The following is a 23,812-nucleotide window of genomic DNA, read 5'->3' on the forward strand; positions in this document are numbered from 1 at the left end:
AAATCTATTTTCACATTAACTGGAATACAATGACCTCACTTCTGTTCTTTTTGGAGAAGGGTAGTCTACATTTTTTGTCTTATTGTCAGCCTGTCTGATTCTTTTACATTCCCCCCCTCCTGGATTCTTTCTTTCTTCCTTACAGTAAGTTCATGTCTAGCTTAAGCCATTTTCAATCCAGTTAAACAAAAGTCCAGCTAGATGTACAAGTGTTATGTTCACATTGTCCTATTCAATTACTATTTTAACCATGTAGAATAAAAAGTAATTTCCAGCATTTGACTGGCAAAAGTTTGGATGTGAATACAAATTTAAGTAAGCTGATGGAACATATTTGGAAGGTCTAATTTCTTTTATTATACTGTTAACCCTTCATTTTATGGAATAAGAGAGTGATGTATTCCACTGGGGCAACACGAGTTTCTTATAATCTCATGATGCTTTTTCTAGGGTGGCATGGTGGTGTAGTGGTTAGCATGGTCACCTCACAACAAGAAGGTTCCGGGTTCGAACCCAGCGGCCGGTGAGGGCCTTTCTGTGTGGAGTTTGCATGTTCTCCCCGTGTCTGTGTGGGTTTCCTCCAGGTGCTCCGGTTTCCCCCACAATCCAAAGACATGCAGTTAGGTTGACGTGGGGCGGCCTTGGGCTGAGGTGCCCTTGAGCAAGGTACCTAACCCCTGACTGCTCCCCGGGCACTCTGGTGTAGCTGCTCTGGGTGTGTGTGCGCGTGTGTTCACTGCTTCAGATGGGTTAAATGCAGAGGATGAATTTCACTGTGCTTGAAGTGTGCATGTGATAAATAAAGGTTTCTTCTTCTAAATATAATGTGGGGTTAAATATAGAAAACCTGTTGTTAAAAAAAGGGGCTAAATTTTCATGCACAGTGATTTAAAGTTTCCATATTGTCTTAAACATTCATTAGATTGTCATTTGGACAGAAAAGTTACAAGAGTACCAGTAAAAAATAAAAAAAAAAGCAAAACGCCAGCTTTACACATGTTAAAGTGATTTAGTATCTTCATTTGAAACATTTAAACATACAGTTTGGTAAGGTCTGGTGCACACCAGAGGATTTCTAGCTCTTCACCAATTTTTAAAAATGTGGGAGATCACAGACATAACAACAGATGTAACTGATTTTTGTCCCCTGCTGGCCGAAAGGCCCGAAGGGGGATTATGTTGTGGCAAAGTCCGTCCGTCTGTCTGTCCATCCGTCCATCCCGGAAAGGGTTCTTGCCTTCTGAAATCAACTCCTCTACCAATTTTTGGAGGAAATTCACAAAACTTGGCAAAAGGCTTTGTTATAGGACAGTAATATGCATATTGTAATTTCATTTTCAATATTCTGTAGCAGGGGATATTGTGCTCTCAGAGCACTCTTGTAATATTTTAATTGCAAGAACCCACACACCAGATGATTCAATTGAGATGCAGGACCACACACTTGGAGATTATACTGAACGATTTCAGAGTGGCCATTTCGGGGACTTGGGATCTCAGAGAAACCCACTCTGAAAAGTTCAGTGGGTGGGACTCATTCTTCCTTCTCTACAGCACCATGTATTTTAAAATCCTTCTTAGAGTGTGTCATTCACCATATTCAGTCACAGCAGAATCTCGCCATGTCATAACCCAAGCATGTAATAGAACTTGATAAAATCATGTAAATGAGCCATATTACCCAGTTTATTCTCTGCACACCTCATTCAAACCATAGATTCAAACATGAGTTTAAAGTTGTGTTATAACATGAAAAGTTTCACATTTTAACAATATAAATTATCATGTTATGACATGAAACCAAATTATCATGTTATAAGATGAAGCATTTCATATAATATTGTGAAAATATATTATAACAATAAACTTTTCACATTATTATGTGATACTGATTGTTTTTTTCTTTTTTCTGGTGTGGCAGCAAAATATGCTGCCATACTCTTCCCATGGAACAACTGAGACACTGGCACTCAGGGAAAAATTCTATATGGACACCTGCCCTTATATATTTTGCAGTGTGAGCTGGAGGTGAGCTAGTGCATTTACTGCTCCAAGCTCACCCTATAGTGTACACAGGTAGAGGGGAGAGTGAAACTCATAATAATTAGAAATGCAGTTATTTTTACATATTTTCTGACCTTCCACTGCCTTGGAGATGCCACTAAACATGACACTTCCTGGTCAGTTCTCTCTCTCTCTCTGCTCAATATTCCATCGCTTTTCCTTTCACACTTAAATAATATTGGCTGGCTTTGAGTGGTATATCAGATATACAGTTAGGTCCATATATATTTGGACACTGACACAAATTTTCTTTTTTTTACCTGTTTACTGAAACATATTCAAGTTATAGTTATATAATGGACATGGACATACAGTCCAGACTTTCAGCTTTCATTTGAGGGTATCCACATTAAAATTGGATGAAGGGTTTAGGAGTTTCAGCTCCTTAACATGTGCCACCCTGTTTTTAAAGGGACCAAAAGTAATTGGACAATTGACTCAAAGGCTATTTGATGGGCAGGTGTGGGCAATTCCTTCGTTATGTCATTCTCAATTAAGCAGATAAAAGGCCTGGAGTTGACTTGAGGTGTGGTGCTTGCATTTGGAAGATTTTGCTGTGAAGAAAACATGCGATCAAAGGAGCTCTCCATACAGGTGAAACAAGCCATCCTTAAGCTGCGAAAACAGAAAAAAAACATCCGAGAAATTGCTACAATATTAGGAGTGGCAAAATCTACAATTTGGTACATCCTGAGAAAGAAAGAAAGCACTGGTGAACTCATCAATGCAAAAAGACCTGGACGCCCACAGAAGACAACAGTGGTGGATGATCGCAGAATAATTTCCATGGTGAAGAAAAACCCCTTCACAACAGCCAACCAAGTGAACAACACTCTCCAGGAGGTAGGCATATCAATATCCAAATCTACCATAAAGAGAAGACTGCATGAAAGTAAATACAGAGGGTTCACTGCATGGTGCAAGCCACTCATAAGCCTCAAGAATAAAAAGGCTAGATTGGACTTTGCTAAAAAACATCTAAAAAAGCCAGCACAGTTCTGGAAGAACATTCTTTGGACAGATGAAACCAAGATCAACCTCTACCAGAATGATGGAAAGAAAAAAGTATGGCAAAGGTGTGGTACAGCTCATGATCCAAAGCATACCACATCATCTGTAAAACACGGTGGAGGCAGTGTGATGGCTTGGGCATGCATGGCTGCCAGTGGCACTGGGTCACTAGTGTTTATTGATGATGTGACACAGGACAGAAGCAGCCGGATGAATTCTGAGGTATTCAGAGACATACTGTGTGCTCAAATCCAGCCAAATGCAGCCAAACTGATTAGTCAGCGTTTCATAATACAGATGGACAATGACCCAAACCATAAAGCCAAAGCAACCCAGGAGTTTATTAAAGCAAAGAAGTGGAATATTCTTGAATGGCCAAGTCAGTCACCTGATCTCAACCCAATTGAGCATGCATTTCACTTGTTAAAGACTAAACTTCAGACAGAAAGGCCCACAAACAGACAGCAACTGAAAACTGCTGCAGTAAAGGCCTGGCAGAGCATTAAAAAGAAGGAAACACAGCGTCTGGTGATGTCCATGAGTTCAAGACTTCAGGCAGTCATTGCCAACAAAGGGTTTTCAACCAAGTATTAGAAATGAACATTTTATTTACAATTATTTAATTTGTCCAATTTCTTTTGAGCCCCTGAAATGAAGGGATTGTGTTTTAAAAAATGCTTTAGTTCCTCACATTTTTATGCAATCATTTTGTTCAACCCACTGAATTAAAGCTGAAAGTCTGAACGTCAACTGCATCTGAATTGTTTTGTTCAAAATTCATTATGGTAATGTACAGAACCAAAATTAGAAAAATGTTGTCTCTGTCCAAATATTTATGGACCTAACTGTACTCCATTCAGCTAGCATGATATTGAACAAGTCGAAGACAAGCTCAATATTATGCGAGCTGAATGGAATATATCCGATATACCACGAGAAAAAGCCATTATTATTATTATTATTATTATTATTATACACATTCGATGGAACAATTATAGATTTTACAAAAAGAAGAACAGGGTTTACAAATTGTCACAGTCGCTCGCTAGCGTGGAAGTTTTACATGCAATACGTATCTTATGTCCTTTTCAATTCACTACAACAGTACTGTAGGCACTGCCAGCAAATAGAAATGCCTCTGTGCATGCACAGCAAAAAACCTCTCTCATTGGATATTCGCATCAGCTCCAATGTGTGATGTCATGTTGTCTTGACAACCATACAATATCATAAACCATTGTCAACGTTCATTGTTTATTGGGTAGAGTGATATAATACATGTAGGATAAGCAATATGCTAACAATATCACATGCTATCAAAACAAATAAATGGAACACGCTAGAAGGGAATAGAATACATGTTTCTTATTCCATCAAAAAAGTGTCTTGTATGTATAATAATACACAATATAAAACATGTTTGATATTTACAATTCTAAATCTGGGAGGCTCCGATTCAGTCGGTAACTTTAAAATTGTCTGTAAACCCCTCACACTACAGGTTATTTGGGCAGATAATTGCTTCTGACCAGCCTTGAATCAGGCTGATTATTGAAAGGGGCAAATTGGACACAAAATTGGCCCGATTATCCTTTAGTGTGGGGCCAGCCTAATGTAAATACTCAATTCCTGTCACTCTGTTATAAAATGTAGTCAATGTACACTGGTGCTTGAAAGTTTGTGACCCCTTTAGAATTTTCTATATACTGCATAAATATGACCTAAAACATAATCAGATTTTCACACAAGTCCTAAAAGTAGATAAAGAGAACCCAGTTAAACAAATGAGACAAAAATATTATACTTGGTCATTTATTTCTCATTCTCATCTCATTATCTCTAGCCGCTTTATCCTGTTCTACAGGGTCACAGGCAAGCTGGAGCCTATCCCAGCTGACTACGGGCAAAAGGCGGGGTACACCCTGGACAAGTCGCCAGGTCATCACAGGGCTGACACATAGACACAGACAACCATTCACACTCACAGTCAATTTAGAGTCACCAGTTAACCTAACCTGCATGTCTTTGGACTGTGGGGGAAACCGGAGCACCCGGAGGAAACCCACGCAGACAACATGCAAACTCCACACAGAAAGGCCCTTGCCGGCCACAGGGCTCGAATCTGGACCTTCTTGCTGTGAGGCGACAGCGCTAACCACTACACCACCATGCCACCCTGGTCATTTATTTATTGAGGAAAATGATCTAATATTACATATCTGTGAGTGGCAAAAGTATGTGAACCTCTAGGATTAGCAGTTAAGTTGAAGGTGAAATTAGAGTCAGGTGTTTTCAATCAATGGGATGACAATCAGGTGTGAGTGGGCACCCTGCTTTATTTAAAGAACAGGGATCTATCAAAGTCTGATCTTCATAACACTTGTTTGTGGAAGTGTATCATGGCACGAACAAAGGAGATTTCTGAGGACCTCAGAAAAAGTGTTGTTGATGCTCATCAGGCTATTACATTGGTGGTAATGCACTTGCACAGGATTCTCGTTAATAATCTGTGGGTGTACACACAGGCGCCATGTTATTTGGCACAGCTGAGTCATATATTTTTCCACTTTCCTCTACCAAGGACATCAAATAGAGCACCACTCATTTTGAAAATTGCATGATCTAACTTGAAAACAGTGATGGTGCCAATGTGTACATAGTAGATAACTGGAATATACCACTGAGGTATTTGCTTTTCCATATGCCACTTTTAAATGTCTATAATATGAACATGGTATATAACTGAACTCAAATAAATTGTTTCATGGTAGAATGCAAACTATTAAAGGTACTTATCTGAAATGAGTGTTTGTAGTGAGGCCTGTATAGTTTTAACTGTAGTGTATTGTTCAAATAGCTAAATATTATACCAAGCATGATTTTTGTTACTAATGAAAAAATGAATGTAAAATAAATACTGTTATTTACACTCTCAGAGTACTTTCTGATCAGAATACTATATTAATATTGGGTAGAGCCTCCTATTTGCTCTCAAAACAGCCTCAATTACTTGTGGCATGATATTTTGGTCCATGCTGACATGACTGCATTCCTGCACATTTTTTCAGGTGCACTTTCATGTTGTGGATCTCCTGTTCTACCACATCCCAAAGATGTTCTACTGGATTCATAGTTGGTGACTGGGAAGGCCACTGAAGAACACTGAACTCATTGTCATGTTCGTGAAACCAGTTTGAGACTTTTGTTTTGTGACATGGTGCATTGTCATGCTGGACGTAGCCATTAGAAGATAATAAATTGTGGCCATGAAGGGATGCACATGGTCAATAACATTCTTATAGGCTGTGGCATTCAAGCAATGATTGATTAGTATGAACAGGCCCAAAGTTTGCCAAGAAAACATTCCCCACACCATTATACTACTTCCACCAGCCTGGATTGTTGACTCAAAGCAGGTTGGGTCCATGGATTCATGCTGTTGGAGTTATTTTCTGACTGTGCCATCTGTGTGCCTTAGCAGAAATTGATATTCTTCAAACCATGCTATGTGTTTTTTTCCCCCCCAGTCTTCAACTGTCCAGTTTTGGTGAGCCTGTGCCACTACAGTCTTAGCTTTCTGTTCTTGGTTGAAAGAAGTGGAACCTGACATGGACTTCTGCTGTTATATCCCATCCACCTAAAGTTCGAAGTGTTGTGCATTCTGTGATGGAAGAAATCCCAGGGATTTCTAGATTTCTAGAATCCCAGTTCTAGAAATACTCAAACCAGCCAATCTGGTACCAACAGTCATGGTTAAAATAACTGAGATCACATTTCCCCCCGGGCGGCACGGTGGTGTAGTGGTTAGCGCTGTCGCCTCACAGCAAGAAGGTCCTGGGTTCGAGCCCCGGGGCCAGCGGGGGCCTTTCTGTGTGGAGTTTGCATGTTCTCCCCGTGTCCGCGTGGGTTTCCTCTGGGTGCTCCGGTTTCCCCCACAGTCCAAAGACATGCAGGTTAGGTTAACTGGTGACTCTAAATTGACCGTAGGTGTGAATGGTTGTCTGTGTCTATGTGTCAGCCCTGTGATGACCTGGCGACTTGTCCAGGGTGTACCCCGCCTTTCGCCCGTAGTCAGCTGGGATAGGCTCCAGCTTGCCTGTGACCCTGTAGAAGGATAAAGTGGCTAGAGATAATGAGATGAGATGAGACATTTCCCCCCATTCTGCTGGTTGATGTAAACATTACCCAAAGCTGATTAGCTAATTAGATAATTGCATGATTGCATAGGTGTACAGTTGTTACGTCTTAATACTGATGCAGGCAAAACATCGGTCCTGGTATTACTGGACCTCAGTGCAGCTTTTGATACTGTTGATCACAACATACTGCTATATCGACTTGAACACTGGGTTGGATTGACTGGTAAAGTTATCAATTGGTTAAATTCATACTTAAAAGATAGAAGCTTCTTTGTTACCCTGGGAAATTGTTCCTCAACGTCAATGTCCTTGAACTGTGGTGTCCCCCAGGGGTCGATTCTTGGACCATTACTTTTCAACCTTTATATGCTCCCACTTGGGCAAATTATCAATAAAAATTCAATTTTGTATCACTGCTATGCAGATGACACCCAAATTTATTTTGCTCTATCACCTAATGATTATGTCCCCCTTGAATGTCTCTACCAGTGTATCGATCAAATCAATAGCTGGATGTCACAAAATTTTCTTCAGCTGAACACAGATAAAACAGAAGTAATTCTATTTGGAAAAAAGATGAAAGACTCAGGATTACCACTATTCTTGACACAAAAGGGATTAAAACTAAAGAAATGGTTAAAAATCTTGGTGTTTTCATTGACAGCGAGCTAAACTTTGACAGTCACATGAAAGCAATCACTAAATTGGCATTTTATCACCTAAAAAACATTTCCAAACTAAGAGGACTTATGTCAAAAAATGATCTGGAAAAACTAATACATGCCTTCATCTCTAGTAGGGTTGATTACTGCAATGGCCTTTTCACAGGCTTGCCAAAAAAGACCATCAAACGACTTCAGCTGGTTCAAAATGCAGCGGCGAGGGTTCTCACACGAACAAAAAGAACAGAGCACATTACTCCAATTCTAAGGTCCCTTCACTGGCTTCCAGTAAGCTACAGAATTGACTTTAAAGTATTGCTGCTGGTATACAAATCTCTAAATGGTACAGGGCCCAGTTACCTCTCTGATATGTTGCAGCGGCCTAACCCAATCAGATCTACCAGATCAAAACAGAAAAATTTACTATTAAAACCAGTTGTTAAAACAAAGTGTGGTGAAGCAGCTTTTAGCTACTATGCAGTACAGCTATGGAACCAACTCCCAGAGGACATTAAAAATGCTCCTGCTGTTGGCAGCTTCAAATCTAGGTTAAAGACCAAGCTGTTTTCAGATGCTTTCTGTTAAATAATTAATATTGTCTTCTTTACATTCTTTATAATCTTTACTTCTCTGCATGTTTTAAATTTACTTTAACTTTATCCTATTTTATTCTTTATTCTATTCTGCTGGGTTTTTTTTCTTCTCATCCTATTTGAACTACTACTTCATTTTATTATTTTATTTTTACTATTGTTTAATTCTTATTTTCTTTTAATTCTTTTAATTATTTTAATTAATTGTTTTAGAATAAAACTAAAATTATTTTATGTAATTTTATTTCTCTATTGTTTACTGTTTTTGTTTTTACTTCTGTAAAGCACATTGAACTGCCATTGTGTATGAAATGTGCTATATAAATAAACTTGCCTTGCCTTGCCTTGCCTCCGCCAAGGAGGTTATGTTTTCGGTAGCGTTGGTTTGTTTGTTTGTTTGTTTGTTTGTTTGTTTGTTGGTTTGTTGGTTTGTCTGTTAGCAACATTACGGAAAAAGTTATGAACGGATTGCTCTGAAATTTTTTCCAGAGGTGTGACTGGGCACAAGTAACAATCCATTAATTTTTGGCACTGATCCGGATCACCTTCTGGATCCCGGATTTTTTTTAAAGGATTCTTGGCGGAGGTCTGCGCTCTCTGAGTGCTTTTCTAGTTAGGAATTAGAAAAGCACTCAGAGAGCGCAGACCTCTGCCAAGAATCCTTTAAAAAAATTCCGGGATCCAGACGGTGATCCAGATCACCGTCAAAATTTAATGGATTGTTACTTGTGCCCAGTCACACCTCTGGAAAAAATTTCAGAGCAATCCGTTCATAACTTTTTCCGTAATGTTGCTAACAGACAAATCAACAAACAAACAAACCGACGCTACCGAAAACATAACCTCCTTGGTGGAGGTAATAAAGTTGTCTGAGTGTATATGATGCACTTTATTACCTAAAACCTAATATTAATGTGGTAGACATTATTTATTAAAACGCATACAGTGTAAAGTCTGATATAATGTTAAATAAACTACTCACTTGTGTTGTAGCTCACATTTATACAATTATGTGCAACTTATTATGCACTGTGAAATATAGGTACACTGCAGAACTATTGGCACACTTCATGTAAAATAAGCAAAGAATAAATGACATACAATAAAAAATTGTCTGTTTTTGAAGCTTAGGTATATTCTGTAAAAGCATGCTTTCCTAGTGTAAGTGCATCTTTTTGCAACATACTCATTTTAAAATTATTGGCACAGCCACAATTTATATTTGGCATTGCCTTGCCAAGGGAGAATAGCAGCACTGAATCTCTTTCTGTGATGTCTAACAATGTTCATGAAAACTTATAAAGGGTTTCTGGAGCACTACATAGTACAGAACATTTCAAGCTCTTTCATATTTTTAGGCTTGTGCGTGTGGGCTGCCCTCCTTGTAAAAGTTATAGTTATTTTAACTGTCTACCACAGTATACTGAAGTTAAAATTAAATAATAAACTCAGAAGTACAGTCCTTCAGCCTGAATTTGATGGGCTATACACATCTGAAACAGGTGAATCTTGTGGAATTACAGAACTTTTTATATGTAAGCCCCCTCCCCCTTTTAAAAAGACCAAAAATAATTGGACAGTTGGCTGCTCAGCTGTTCAGTGGCCGGGCTGATGTTATTCCCTCATTATTTCACTTACAAGATACATTTCAGAATTTCAGATAAAAGGTCTAGAATTTATTTCAAGTGCAGCATTTGCATTTGGAATCGGTTGCTGTTAACTCTCAGTACAAAATCTAAACAACTGTCATTGCCGTTACTACAACAAGCCGTTATTAGCCTGAAAAATCAAAACAAATCCATCAGAGGGATTTGAAAAAAAGATTGGGCGTAGTCAGATCAACCATTTGGTACAACCCTAATACCAAATAATTTGGGACACTGTGTAAACTGTTAATAAAAACAGAATACAATAATTTGCAAATAATTGAAACCCTATATTTAATTGAAAATAGTACAAAAACAACATATCAAATGTCTCGTCTCGTCTCGTCTTCTTCCACTTTATCCGGGACCAGGTCATGGAGGCAGCAGTCTAAGCATGGAAGCCCAAACTTCCCTTTCCCCAGACACCTCGGCCAGCTCCTTGGGAAGAACACCGAGGCATTCCCAGGCCAGCCGAGAGACATAGTCCCTCCAGCGTGTCCTGGGTCTTCCCTGGGGCCTCCTCCTGGGGGGACATGCCTAGAACACCTTCCCAGGGAGGCGTCCAGGAGGCATCCGAAAAAGATGCCTGAGCCACCTCAGCTGATTCCTCTCGATGTGGAGGAGCAGCGGCTCTACTCTGAGCTCCTCCTGAGTGACTGTGCTTCTCACCCTATCTCTAAGGGAGCACCCAGCCACCCTGCGAAGGAAACTCATTTCGGCCGCTTGTATCCACAATCTTGTTCTTTCGGTCATTACCCAAAGCTCATGACCATAGGTGAGAGTTGGAACGTAGATCGACTGGTAAATTGAGAGCTTCACCTTTTGGCTCAGCTCCTTCTTCACCACGACGGATCGGTAAAGCGACCGCATCACTGCGGAGGCTGCACCGATCCGCCTGTCGATCTCATGCTCCATCCTTCCCTCACTCATGAACAAGATCCCGAGATACTTAAACTCCTCCACTTGAGGCAGGACTTCTCCACCAACCTGGAGAGGGCAAGCCACCCTTTTCCGGTCGAGAACCATGGCCTCGGACTTAGAGGTGCTGATTCTCATCCCAGCCGCTTCACACTCGACTGCAAACTGCCCCAGTGCATGCTGAAGGTCCTGGTTTGAAGAAGCCAACAGGACAACATCATCCGCAAAAAGCAGAGATGAAATCCTGTGGTTCCCAAACAGGATTCCTTCCAGCCCCTGGCTGCGCCTAGAAATTCTGTCCATAAAAATTATGAACAGAACCGGTGACAAAGGGCAGCCCTGTTGGAGTCCAACATGCACTGGTAACAGGTCTGACTTACTGCCAGCAATGCGAACCAGACTCCTGCTTCATTCATACAGGGATCAGACAGCCCTTAGCAAAGAGCCCAGAACCCCATACTCCCGAAGCACCCCCCACAGAATACCATGGGGGACACGGTCGAATGCCTTCTCCAGATCCATAAAGCACATGTGGACTGGTTGGGCAAACTCCCATGAACCCTCTAGCACCCTATGAAGGGTATAGAGCTGGTCCAGTGTTCCACGACCAGGACGAAAACCGCATTGTTCCTCCTGGATCCGAGGTTCGACTATTGGTCGAATTCTCCTCTCCAGTACCCTGGAGTAAACCTTCCCCGGGAGGCTGAGAAGTGTGATTCCCCTGTAATTGGAGCACACTCTCCGGTCCCCTTTCTTAAAAAGAGGGACCACCACCCCAGTCTGCCACTCTAGAGGCACTGTCCCCAACCACCACGTGATGTTGCAGAGGCGTGTCAACCAAGACAGCCCCACAACATCCAGAGACTTGAGATACTCAGGGCGGATCTCATCCACCCCCGGTGCCTTGCCACCGAGGAGCTTGCAAACCACCTCAGTGACTTCAGCTTGGGTAATGGACGAGTCCACCTCTGAGTCATCAGCCTCAGTCTCCTCAATGGAAGACATGACGGTGGGATTGAGGAGATCCTCAAAGTATTCCTTCCACTGCCCGACAATGTCCCCAGTCGAGGTCAACAGCTCCCCACCCGCACTGTAAACAGTGTTGGCAGAGTACTGCTTCCCCCTCCTGAGGCGCCGGACGGTTTGCCAGAATTTCTTCGAGGCCGACCGATAGTCCTTCTCCATGGCCTCCCCGAACTCCTCCCAGTTCCGAGTTTTTGCCTCTGCAACTGCCCAAGCTGCAGCACACCTGGCCTGCCGATACCCGTCAGCTGCCTCAGGAGTCCCGGAGGTCAACATGGCCTGATAGGACTCCTTCTTCAGCTTGACGGCATCCCTTACTTCTGGTGTCCACCACCGGGTTCGGGAATTGCCACCACGACAGGCACCGGAGACCTTGCGGCCACAGCTCCGAGCAGCTGCGTCCACAATGGAGGTAGAGAACATGGTCCACTCAGACTCAATGTTCCCCGCCCCCCTCGGAAGCTGGGAAAAGCTCTCCTGGAGGTGGGAGTTAAAGACCTCCCCAACAGAGTGCTCAGCCAGACGTTCCCAGCAGACCCTCACCATACATTTGGGCCTGCCAGGTCTGTCCAGCTTCCTCCTCCGCCAGCAGATCCAACTCACCACCAGGTGGTGATCAGTTGACAGCTCAGCCCCTCTCTTCACCTGAGTGTCCAAGACATAGGGCCGGAGATCAGATGAAATGACAACAAAGTCTATCATCGACCTCCGACCTAAGGTGTCCTGGTGCCACGTGCACTTATGGACACCCCTATGCTCGAAAATGGTTTTTGTTATGGACAAACCGTGACTAGCACAGAAGTCCAATAACAAAACACCACTCGGGTTCAGATCGGGGAGGCCGTTCCTCCCAACCACGCCCCTCCAGGTGTCACTGTCATCACCCACATGAGCATTGAAGTCCCCCAGTAGCACAATGGAGTCCCCAGTCTGAGCACCCCTCAGTACCTCTCCCAGGGACTCCAAGAAGGCTGGATACTCTATACTGCTATTCGGCCCGTAGGCACAAACAACAGCAAGAGCCCTCTCCCCAATCCGAAGGCGCAGAGAGGCGACCCTCTCGTTCACTGGGGTAAACTCCAACACATGGCGGCTGAGCTGGGGAGCTATAAGCAAGCCCACACCAGCCCGCCGCCGCTCACCATGGGTGACTCCAGAGAATTGGAGAGTCCAGTCCCTCTCGAGGAGCTGGGTTCCAGAGCCCAAGCTGTGCGTGGAGGTGAGCCGGACTATCTCTAGCCAGTACCTCTCAACCTCCCTCACAAGCTCAGGCTCTTTCCCCCCCAGCGAAGTGACATTCCATGTCCCAACAGCTAGCTGCTGTGTCTGGGGATCAGGTCGTCGAGGCCCCTACCTTCGACTGCCACCCAATCCACACTGCACCAGTCCCCTACTGCTACCTCTGTGGGTGGTGAACCCACAGGAGGTCGGGCCCACGTCACCTCTTCGGGCTAAGCCTGGCCGGGCCCCATGGGCTAAGGCCCAGCCACCAAGCACTTGCATACGAGTCCCAACCCCAGGCCTGGCTCCAGGGTGGGGCCCCGGCTGCGCCATACTGGGCGATGTCACGGTCCTCGATGGTTTCTCCATAAGGGTTTTGGTGAACTGCTCTTGGTCTAGCCTGTCACCTAGGACCTGTCTGCCTTGGGAAACCCTGACGGGGCATAATGCCCCTGACAACATAGCTCCTAGGATCATTCAAGCACACAAACCCCTCCACCACAATAAGGTGGCAGTTCTAGGAGGGGCATATCAAATGTTGAAACTGAAAAAAAAAATTGTTTTTTGAAAAATATATGCTCATTTTGAATTTGATGTCAGCAACACATTTCAGAAAAGTTGGAACGGGACATGTTTACCACTGTGTTGCATCACCTCTACGTTTAACAACACTCTGTAAATGTTTGCGAACTGAGGAGACCAATTGCTATTGGTCTCCTCAGGAGAACCACTGCTCTGCCTACTCAAGCGAGTAGGACGCTTCTTTGCTTTGCTCCTGCTTTGCTCCTGCTTGATCTTTATTTTACTTTACTTTCTCATTTAATTTCCACTATTTCTTCATTTTATTTTTCATCTTTATAAGATAAGTTAACTTTTAAAACAAAATGCCAGGGGGCAAAAAATCCAGGAGATCCTGCAGAAAATGCACAGAACTAGAACAGAGGATTTCTATCCTGGAATCAAAGATTGATGCCCTGCCAAAGTTGGATGAATTAAGAGTGATATCTCATGAAAGGAGTACAGAAACAGTGGCTGAGAATGCAGAGATTGCACCCCGACAGGCCGATGGCATTGCAGATCGAGTGGATGAATTCATCAATCTAACAGGGCAAAATGTGAGTACAGAAAACTGGCACACGATGGGTGGCAGGCCCAAAAATAAAAACAGAAGAGTAATTACCTCAACACCAGTTCGTTCTGATACCATGCAACCCGTGCTCCACAGCCATGCTATTAGAAATAGAGCCAGGTCTACAAACTACAATAGGATTTACAATCCTATGGAAAATCCACAGCCCATAAGGCTTCAGAACAAATTTGAATGCCTTAGGGATGTGGAAGCGGAATTTTCAGGCGGATAAACACATCATAGAAAGAGATCGCACCACAACCAAAGAGCTGTGGGAAGAGGCAAAAAGCAGCTCGTAACACCACCTGATCCCACAACCCTTGTTCTTGGTGATTCCACTGTAAGACATTTAAAAGGACATGGGATGATTATTTGCTGCCTTCCAAATGCATCCATCTCTAACACCAAAGACAGCATTTTGAAACTCATGTCCGAATATAAAACTATCAAATGTATTGTTGTGCATGTGGGAGCAAATGATGTTTTCAGAGAACAGCTGTTTGTCCAAGATGATTTCAGAAAACTTTTTTCTGACCTCTATAAGACTGGAATACAATCTTTTATCAGTGGCCCACTCCCTGCAAGGGGAAGCTTTGCATTTACTAGACTCTTCAGTCTTAACACCTGGCTTGGAAAAACTTGTTTTTTATTTGGTATGAACTTCATAGACAATTCTAACCTTTTCTGAAATCGCAGAGAATTCTTCAAGCCAAATAGCACTGAACTCAGCCGGATTGGGACCAAAGTTTTAGCTGATCACTATAGTCTCGCTCTCCAACATGCATTTTTCTTTAAGCCAACATTGAGCAAAACAGCTAAGATATCGCAGACTGACTTAGTTACAAATATCAACAATACCTCTACAAAGTCAAAACAATCATCCATGCAAGTCTTCACCAAGGACACACAGCCATCTGGGGCAGACTGCCAAGAACTATCTGGGGCAGACTGCCAAGGACATCAACAATCACATGGAGAATGTGAGCATGCGATTCCATCATGCAATTCCATCCAGATTGAGGACCTGACCAAAGACAATCATGCCAAGGCTGCATCATCCACATCTCGACCCCATGCAAGTATCACAGAGACTGTCGGGGAGACAGTCACCACAGAGACAGTCATGGAGACACTCACAAAGACCTCACCAAAGTCCCAATCTCAGTCTCGCTCTTCTGACTTTGTTGTACCATCTCCGTCTCCCCCCTGCATGGATTTCCCTAAAAGTATGCAGAGACTGCTGCCAATGGCTGCACTCTCTTTTTCCAGCCCAAATCATTTGCGACAAGCAGTGTACCCAGTTCATCAAAAATCAACCAACAGACTGAATTGTGTTCACCCAGGACTTTCAGCTGGCTACCAATCTTTTTCACCATCTAAAAAATACATGACATCTCCAATCCTTCCCCCTCCCAACCTCATGGAACATACAGAGAGTCTTGTATGATGTGCTGTGGGTCCATGCATTGGGTGTAGTTTTGAAAACAAGCTGGGACCCAGTATGCCTATGCCATTCTCTATTCCTGTGTTGATAAGAAACAGAAAACATAGAGCATATTTAACCCAGGGGATAAACCAGTCTAGTCTCCTTCCTGTTTCAAAACAACATCAGAGTGCCCAAGCAGATATTACTTCTAGACTTTCTGTAAAGCTAGCTCTTCTGAACATTAGATCACTTTCAAACAAGTCATTTTTAATTAATGATCTTATTTGCAAACACAATCTTGATTTTTTGCTTCTAACTGAAACATGGCTGGATCAAGCAAATAGTGCTACCACCCTTATTGAAGCAGCTCCCCCAAATTTTAATTTCATGAGTGCTACCCGACAGGGGAAAGGTGGAGGGATCGCAAATATATTCAAAGCCTCTTTTCAATGTAAACAATCCTCACTTGGTGATTTTACATCCTTTGAACACTTATGTGCACTTGTTACATGCTCTCCTAACATATTGTTATTAACTATTTACAGGCCTCTGAGACATTCAGCCAAAGTTTTTCTGGAAGAGTTTGGTGAACTGTTGTCAGTCATTTGCTTAGAGTTTGACTGTCTTATTATATCTGGGGATTTTAACTTACATGTAGATAATCCTGAAAACACTTATGCCAGAGAACTACTTGTACTTATTGACAAGTTCAACCTAGTACAACATGTACAGGGGCCGACCCACTCTCGTGGTCATACCCTTGACCTCGTCATCACAAAGGGTCTTACTGTTTCTACTACTGTTGTTGACCTGGCCTTATCTGATCATTTCTGTGTTTTCTCTGATGTTTCTATGTCTCCTCAGATTCAGAACAGCTCAATGACTATGGGTAGGAGAGTCATAAATGACAATACATGTGTTCTCTTTGAGCAAGCTCTCTCTCGGATCTCAACCAAAATGTCAGACTCTGTAGATGATTTATTGGAAATTTTTAATTTAAACATAACCCAAATTATGGATGATATTGCTCCATTCAAAATCAAAGGAGTCAATGACAAGCAGAAAGCACCATGGAAGCAATACCCAGCTGTTAAATTGCTAAAGAGAGAATGTAGAAAGACTGAAAGAAAATGGTGCAAATCTAAACTTCACATCCATTATCAAATCCATAAAGAGATGCTTAGTAAATATAATTATGAAATTCATAAAGCAAGACAGTCTTTTTTCTCCAACATCATCAACAGGAATATGAACAATGCCCGTGTGCTATTTTCAACAGGAGAGAAGCTAACTAATCCCCCACCACAATTAGTACCTGAACTTCTCTCAGTTAATAAATGCAATGAGTTTGCATCCTTCTTCAAAGGTAAAATTGATAAAATACGTCAGAATATTGCTCATAATATATCTCAGTTGCAAATAATTGAAAAGCTGCAATCACCAGTGACACAGACAGACAATTTCAACACAATGTCAGAATTTTGTTTAATTGATTACGAGACGGGCGGCACAGTGTTGTAGTGGTTAGCGCTGTCGCCTCACAGCAAGAAGGTCTGGGTTCGAGCCCCGCGGCCGGCGAGGGCCTTTCTGTGTGGAGTTTGCATGTTCTCCCCGTGTCCACGTGGGTTTCCTCCGGGTGCTCCGGTTTCCCCCACAGTCCAAAGACATGCAGGTTAGGTTAACTGGTGACTCTAAATTGACCGTAGGTGTGAATGTGAGTGTGAATGGTTGTCTGTGTCTATGTGTCAGCCCTGTGATGACCTGGCGACTTGTCCAGGGTGTACCCCGCCTTTTGCCTGTAGTCAGCTGGAATAGGCTCCAGCTTGCCTGCGACCCTGTAGAAGGATAAAGCGGCTAGAGATAATGAGATGAGATGAGATGATTATGAGACTCTTGAAAAAACTGTACAAAATCTCAGTTCCTCAACATCTGAATTGGACATTCTGCCCACCAACTTTTTTAAGTCTGTTCTTCACCTCATAATTACAGATGTGCTTCAGATGATAAATACATCCCTAGAGACTGGCATTGTTCCTGTGTCCCTGAAAAAAAGCTGTTGTAAAGCCCCTACTTAAAAAGAATAATCTGTATGCTTCAGTATTAAACAACTACAGGCCAATATCAAATCTACCATTCATCGGAAAAACCCTTGAAAAAAATTGTCTTCAATCAATTAACTGCCTTCTTGATATCAAACAGCTGTTTTGATAACTTTCAGTCAGGATTTCGTGCCAATCATAGCACTGAAACAGCGCTGATTAAAGTTATAAATGACATACGTCTTAATACTGATGCAGGCAAAACATCGGTCCTGGTGTTACTGGACCTCAGTGCAGCTTTTGATACTGTTGATCACAACATACTGCTATATTGACTTGAACACTGGGTTGGGTTGACTGGTAAAGTTATCAATTGGTTAAAATCATACTTAAAAGATAGAAGCTTCTTTGTTACCATGGGGAATTGTACCTCAACATCAATGTCCTTGACCTGTGGTGTCCCCCAGGGGTCGATCCTTGGACCATTACAATTCAACCTTTATATGCTCCCACTTGGACAAATTATCAAGAACAACTCAATTTTGTATCACTGCTATGCAGATGACACCCAAATTTATTTTGCTGTATCACCTAATGATTATGCCCCCCCTTGAATGTCTCTACCAGTGTATCAACCAAATCAACAACTGGATGTCACAAAATTTTCTTCAGCTGAGCACAGATAAAACAGAAGTAATTCTATTTGGGAAAAAAGATGAAAGACTCAGGATTACCACTATTCTTGACACAAAGGGGATTAAAACAAAAGATATGGTTAAAAATCTTGGTGTTTTCATTGACAGCGAGCTAAACTTTGACAGTCACATGAAAGCAATCACTAAATCGGCATTTTATCACCTAAAAAACATTTCCAAACTAAGAGGACTTATGTCAAAAAATGATCTGGAAAAACTTATACATGCCTTCATCTCTAGTAGGGTTGATTACTGCAATGGCCTTTTCACAGGCCTGCCAAAAAAGACCATCAAACGACTTCAGGTGATTCAAAATGCAGCGGCTAGGGTTCTCACGCGAACAAAAAGAACAGAGCACATTACTCCAATTCTAAGGTCCCTTCACTGGCTTCCAGTAAGCTACAGAATTGACTTTAAAGTATTGCTGCTGGTGTACAAATCTCTAAATGGTACAGGGCCCAATCTCTCTGATATGTTGCAGCGGCCTAACCCAATCAGATCTACCAGATCGCAGCAGCAAAATTTACTGGTAAAACCTGTTGTTAAAACAAAGTGTGGTGAAGCAGCTTTTAGCTACTATACAGTACAACTATGGAACTAACTCCCAGAGGACATTAAAAATGCTTCTGCTGTTGGCAGCTTTAAATCTAGACTAAAGACCAAGCTGTTTTCAGATGCTTTCTGCTAACTGATTAAAATTGTCATCTTTACATGTTTTAAACTTTCTTAACTTTTACAGTCTCTGCATGTTTTAAACTTTACTTAACTTTTATTCTATTTTATTCTGCTGTTTTTTACTGAACTTTTATTTCATTTCATTATTTTATTTCTACTATTGTTTAATTCTTATTATTTTCTTTTCTCTCTTCTTCCCCATTTATTTTATGTAATTTAATTTTCTATTGTTTACTGTTTTGCTTTTACTTCTGTAAAGCACATTGAACTGCCACTGTGTATGAAATCTCATCTCATCTCATTATCTCTAGCCGCTTTATCCTTCTACAGGGTTGCAGGCAAGCTGGAGCCTATCCCAGCTGACTACGGGCGAAAGGCGGGGTACACCCTGGACAAGTCGCCAGGTCATCACAGGGCTGACACATAGACACAGACAACCATTCACACTCACATTCACACCTACGGTCAATTTAGAGTCACCAGTTAACCTAACTTGCATGTCTTTGGACTGTGGGGGAAACCGGAGCACCCGGAGGAAACCCACACAGACACGGGGAGAACATGCAAACTCCGCACAGAAAGGCCCTCGCCGGCCCCGGGGCTCGAACCCAGGACCTTCTTGCTGTGAGGCGACAGCGCTAACCACTACACCACCGTGCCGCCTGTGTATGAAATGTGCTATATAAATAAACTTGCCTTGCCTTGTCTATTGTTTTGAAAGAGAAATGTTGCCCCATTTTTGCCTGATACACAATTTCAGTTGCTCAACAGTTCAGGGTCTTCTTTGTTCTATTTTGTGCTTTATAATGCTCCAAATGTTTTAAATGGGAGAATGGTCTGGACTGCAGGCAGGCCATTTTAGCACTCAGTCTCTTTTACTATGAAGCCATGCAGTTTTAATATGTGCAGAAAGCAGTTTGGCATTGTCTTGATGAAAGAAGGAAGGCCTTCTCCGAAGAAGATTATGTCTGGATAGCAGTATATTACTCTGAAATGTGTATATATCATTCAGTATTAATGATGCCTTCCCACATGTACAAGCTACCCATTTCATGTGCACTAATGCCCTCCATACTATCACAGTTGCTGGCTTTTTAACTGTGCACTGATAGCAAGCTGGATGGTAAAGGCTCTTTAGCCTGGAGGACGTGGTGTCCATGATTTCTAAAAATAATTTCTACTTTTGATTTGTCAAACCTCAGGACAATTTTCCACTTCGCCTCAGTAGATCATAAAAGAACTCGGGCCCAGAGAAGGTGGCGGCATTTCTGGATATTGTTTATATAGAGTTTTAACTAGCATTTGTGGATGCAGTAACAAACTGTTTTCATAGACGATGGGTTTCTGAAGTGTTCCTGAGCCCACACAATGATTTCCACTACAGACACATGTCTACTTTTAATGCAGTGTTGCCTGAAGGCCTGAAGATCACAGGTCATCCATTGTCAGTTTTCAGCCTTGTCTCTTGCATACAGAGATTTCTCCAGATTCTCTGAATCTTTTAATGACATTATGTACCATAGACAATGTGAACCCCAAATTCTTTGCAATTTTACATTGAGGAATATTATTCTTAAATTGTTGCACTGTTTGTCCACACAGTCTTTCACGGAGCAGGGAATTCTTCCCCATCTTTACTTCTGAGAAACTCAGCCTCTCTGGGATGCTGTTTTTATACCCAATCATGTTACTGACCTGCTGCCAATTAACCAAATTGTTTTGTTTTTTTTAGCATTACACAGTTTTTTTCAGTCTTTTGTTGCCTCTGTCCCAACTTTTCTGAAACATGTTTCCATTATTTGCAAATCTTCACATTCTGTTTTTATTTATGCTTTACACAGTGTCCATGGCTAACGAGCTCCACCTACCTTTACCGGGTAGGTGGAGCTCATTAGCCTTGGTTGGCAGTCCACCTAGGAGAAGGAAAACTCTGATTTCAAACCTCCACGGCCTTGCGGCAATACCCTGTCCGGGATAGGCCATCAAGTTCTGGTATCTTCAAACCAGATACAGTAGCTCCGGGCTGATGAGGCTCGATAACCTGGCTGGAGAGAAAACTCCAAAATCAACCACTGCTGTCTTGCAACTTACCCTTCCATGGGAGAGACTTCGGGAGTAAACCCTGAGGATAAATCCGGAGGTGGAGTCCGTTAGGCGGGTCGTCGTTGCTACAACTTCGTCCCAGCAACTCCTGCGTCGCCCTGATGCCAGGCGTACTTGCTTGCATTTCCCCTGGACCCCATCAGCTGCGAGGAGAGGGGGGACCTACTGCATGGGCAACAGTTAATCCTCCATATCAATCTGCCCAGGCTTGCACCTGGAGAGGCCACTCCAGCTTCGCTGTTCTTCAGCGTAGGCATAACACAGGGAGCAGCAGTCTACCAGTTATAAGCCCATGCTCCTTTGGTGTAGAGCTGGGTGCTAGGGGTTGCTCTTGATGGTGGGAGGAATTTTTCAATTCCATTGGGTAGTCACTGCCTGCCTTAATCCGGGCAGCCCTCGGACAAAAAGGTACTACCCCGCCACAACCTGCTTGCTCCATTGGGTGCTTGGAGCTAGGACAAAATCGACAGGCAGGTTGTAAATCCCAGCACCTGGCAAACATCGTTCACGCACTATGAAGGCACCAGCTCTTCAAATATCAAGCTGGAATGTACAGTGGTGCTTGAAAGTTTGTGAACCCTTTAGAATTTTCTATATTTCTGCATAAATATGACCTAAAACATCATCAGATTTTCACACAAGTCCTAAAAGTAGATAAAGAGAACCCAGTTAAACAAATGAGACAAAAATATTATACTTGGTCATTTATTCATTGAGAAAAATGATCCAATATTACATATCTGTGAGTGGCAAAAGTATGTGAACCTTTGCTTTCAGTATCTGGTGTGACCCCCTTGTACAGCAATAACTGCAACTAAACGTTTCCGGTAACTGTTGATCAGTCCTGCACACTAGCTTGGAGGAATTTTAGCCCATTCTTCCGTACAGAACAGCTTCAACTCTGGGATGTTGGTGGGTTTCCTCACATGAACTGCTTGCTTCAGGTCCTTCCACAACATTCCGATTGGATTAAGGTCAGGACTTTGACTTGGTTATTCCAAAACATTAACTTTATTCTTCTTTAACCATTCTTTGGTAGAATGACTTGTGTGCTGAGGTTCGTTGTCTTGTTGCATGACCCACCTTCTCTTGAGATTCAGTTCATGGGCAGATGTCCTGACATTCTCCTTTAGAATTTGCTGGTATAATTCAGAATTCATTGTTCCGTCAACAATGGCAAGCCGTCCTGGCCCAGATGCAGCAAAACAGGCCCAAACCATGATACTACCACCACCATGTTTCACAGATGGGATAAGGTTCTTATGCTGGAATGCAATGTTTTCCTTTCTCCAAACATAACGCTTCTCATTTGTGGGTGCAATCAGTTAATTATTGAAATTAAGTGATCAATCTCGTTAAATCAGTCTCATTAAATTTTGAAGGTCAATAATTAAAATGAATCAATCCCATTGAATCGTTTAATTTGACTCATTTGAATTGAATCATACCATAGAATCAGTCTCATTCAGTGAATCATTCAATGAATCGTTTAGTGAATCATTTAGTGAATCGTTCAATGAATCATTTAGTGAATCATTTAGTGAATCGTTAATGAATCATACCATTAATCCTGGATAAATTACCAGACAGCTAGATTATGGTATATTTCCAAATTATTACGATCACTTACCATATTACATAACATATGCACCCTTTCTGAATTCTTTGAGAAGATTGGGGACTTCACATATTGTTCACCAACAAGATGAATACGCACAGCTTTGATAATAAATGAATTTATTATACAAAGATAAAAAAAATGGATAATCAATATATACAAGCAGTGAGGTGTATATACATGTGTGGTGTGTGTGTGTATGGCCTAGCTTGTGGCTAGCTAAAAGTGTGTGTTTGTGTGTGTGTGTAGGACTTGACCATGTGTTTAGCCTCGTGTAGCTAACTACACGTGGTGGAGGCCTAGATTAGCTAGTGTGTGTTTGCTAAAGGCCCTATGGCCTAGCTAAAGTGTGTTTGTTAGGCCTGGTGAGGCCTACTGAGCACGTGTTGCTAAAGACAAAGGGAAACTGTAGCTAACCCACTAGCTCATAACCATACTGAATCCACTGAAATCTTAATGAGATCAAGATGTATAATAATGAAATTATAATGTTAGTAAGAATAAAAGAGAGAAGCATGCGCAGCCTATCTATTAAACAATTTAGAGAACATAGAACCAAAATAAATCAACACGCTGCGTGTCTAACAGTGTAACAGATAAACCTGGGTTTAAATTCACACTATTTCAAATAAAGCAAATTCCTAAGACTATCCTAATTATGCCCAAATGCCAAAATCTTACTTAATCCTGCCTTTAGCAAGATATGAAGAACTATTCGCCGGTGTAGTTTCGGGCCTCGCCATGGGAGCACGTGAGCCGCTCGTGATGGAGGCGCAGAAAACTTTCGGGTCCAGCGGAGCACTTGGGTGATTCCCATGGAAAGCAGAGGATTCTTGGTCCGAACCTCAGC

The sequence above is a fragment of the Neoarius graeffei genome, chromosome 1 (assembly GCF_027579695.1).
Source record: "Neoarius graeffei isolate fNeoGra1 chromosome 1, fNeoGra1.pri, whole genome shotgun sequence".
In the NCBI taxonomy this organism is placed as follows: domain Eukaryota; kingdom Metazoa; phylum Chordata; class Actinopteri; order Siluriformes; family Ariidae; genus Neoarius; species Neoarius graeffei.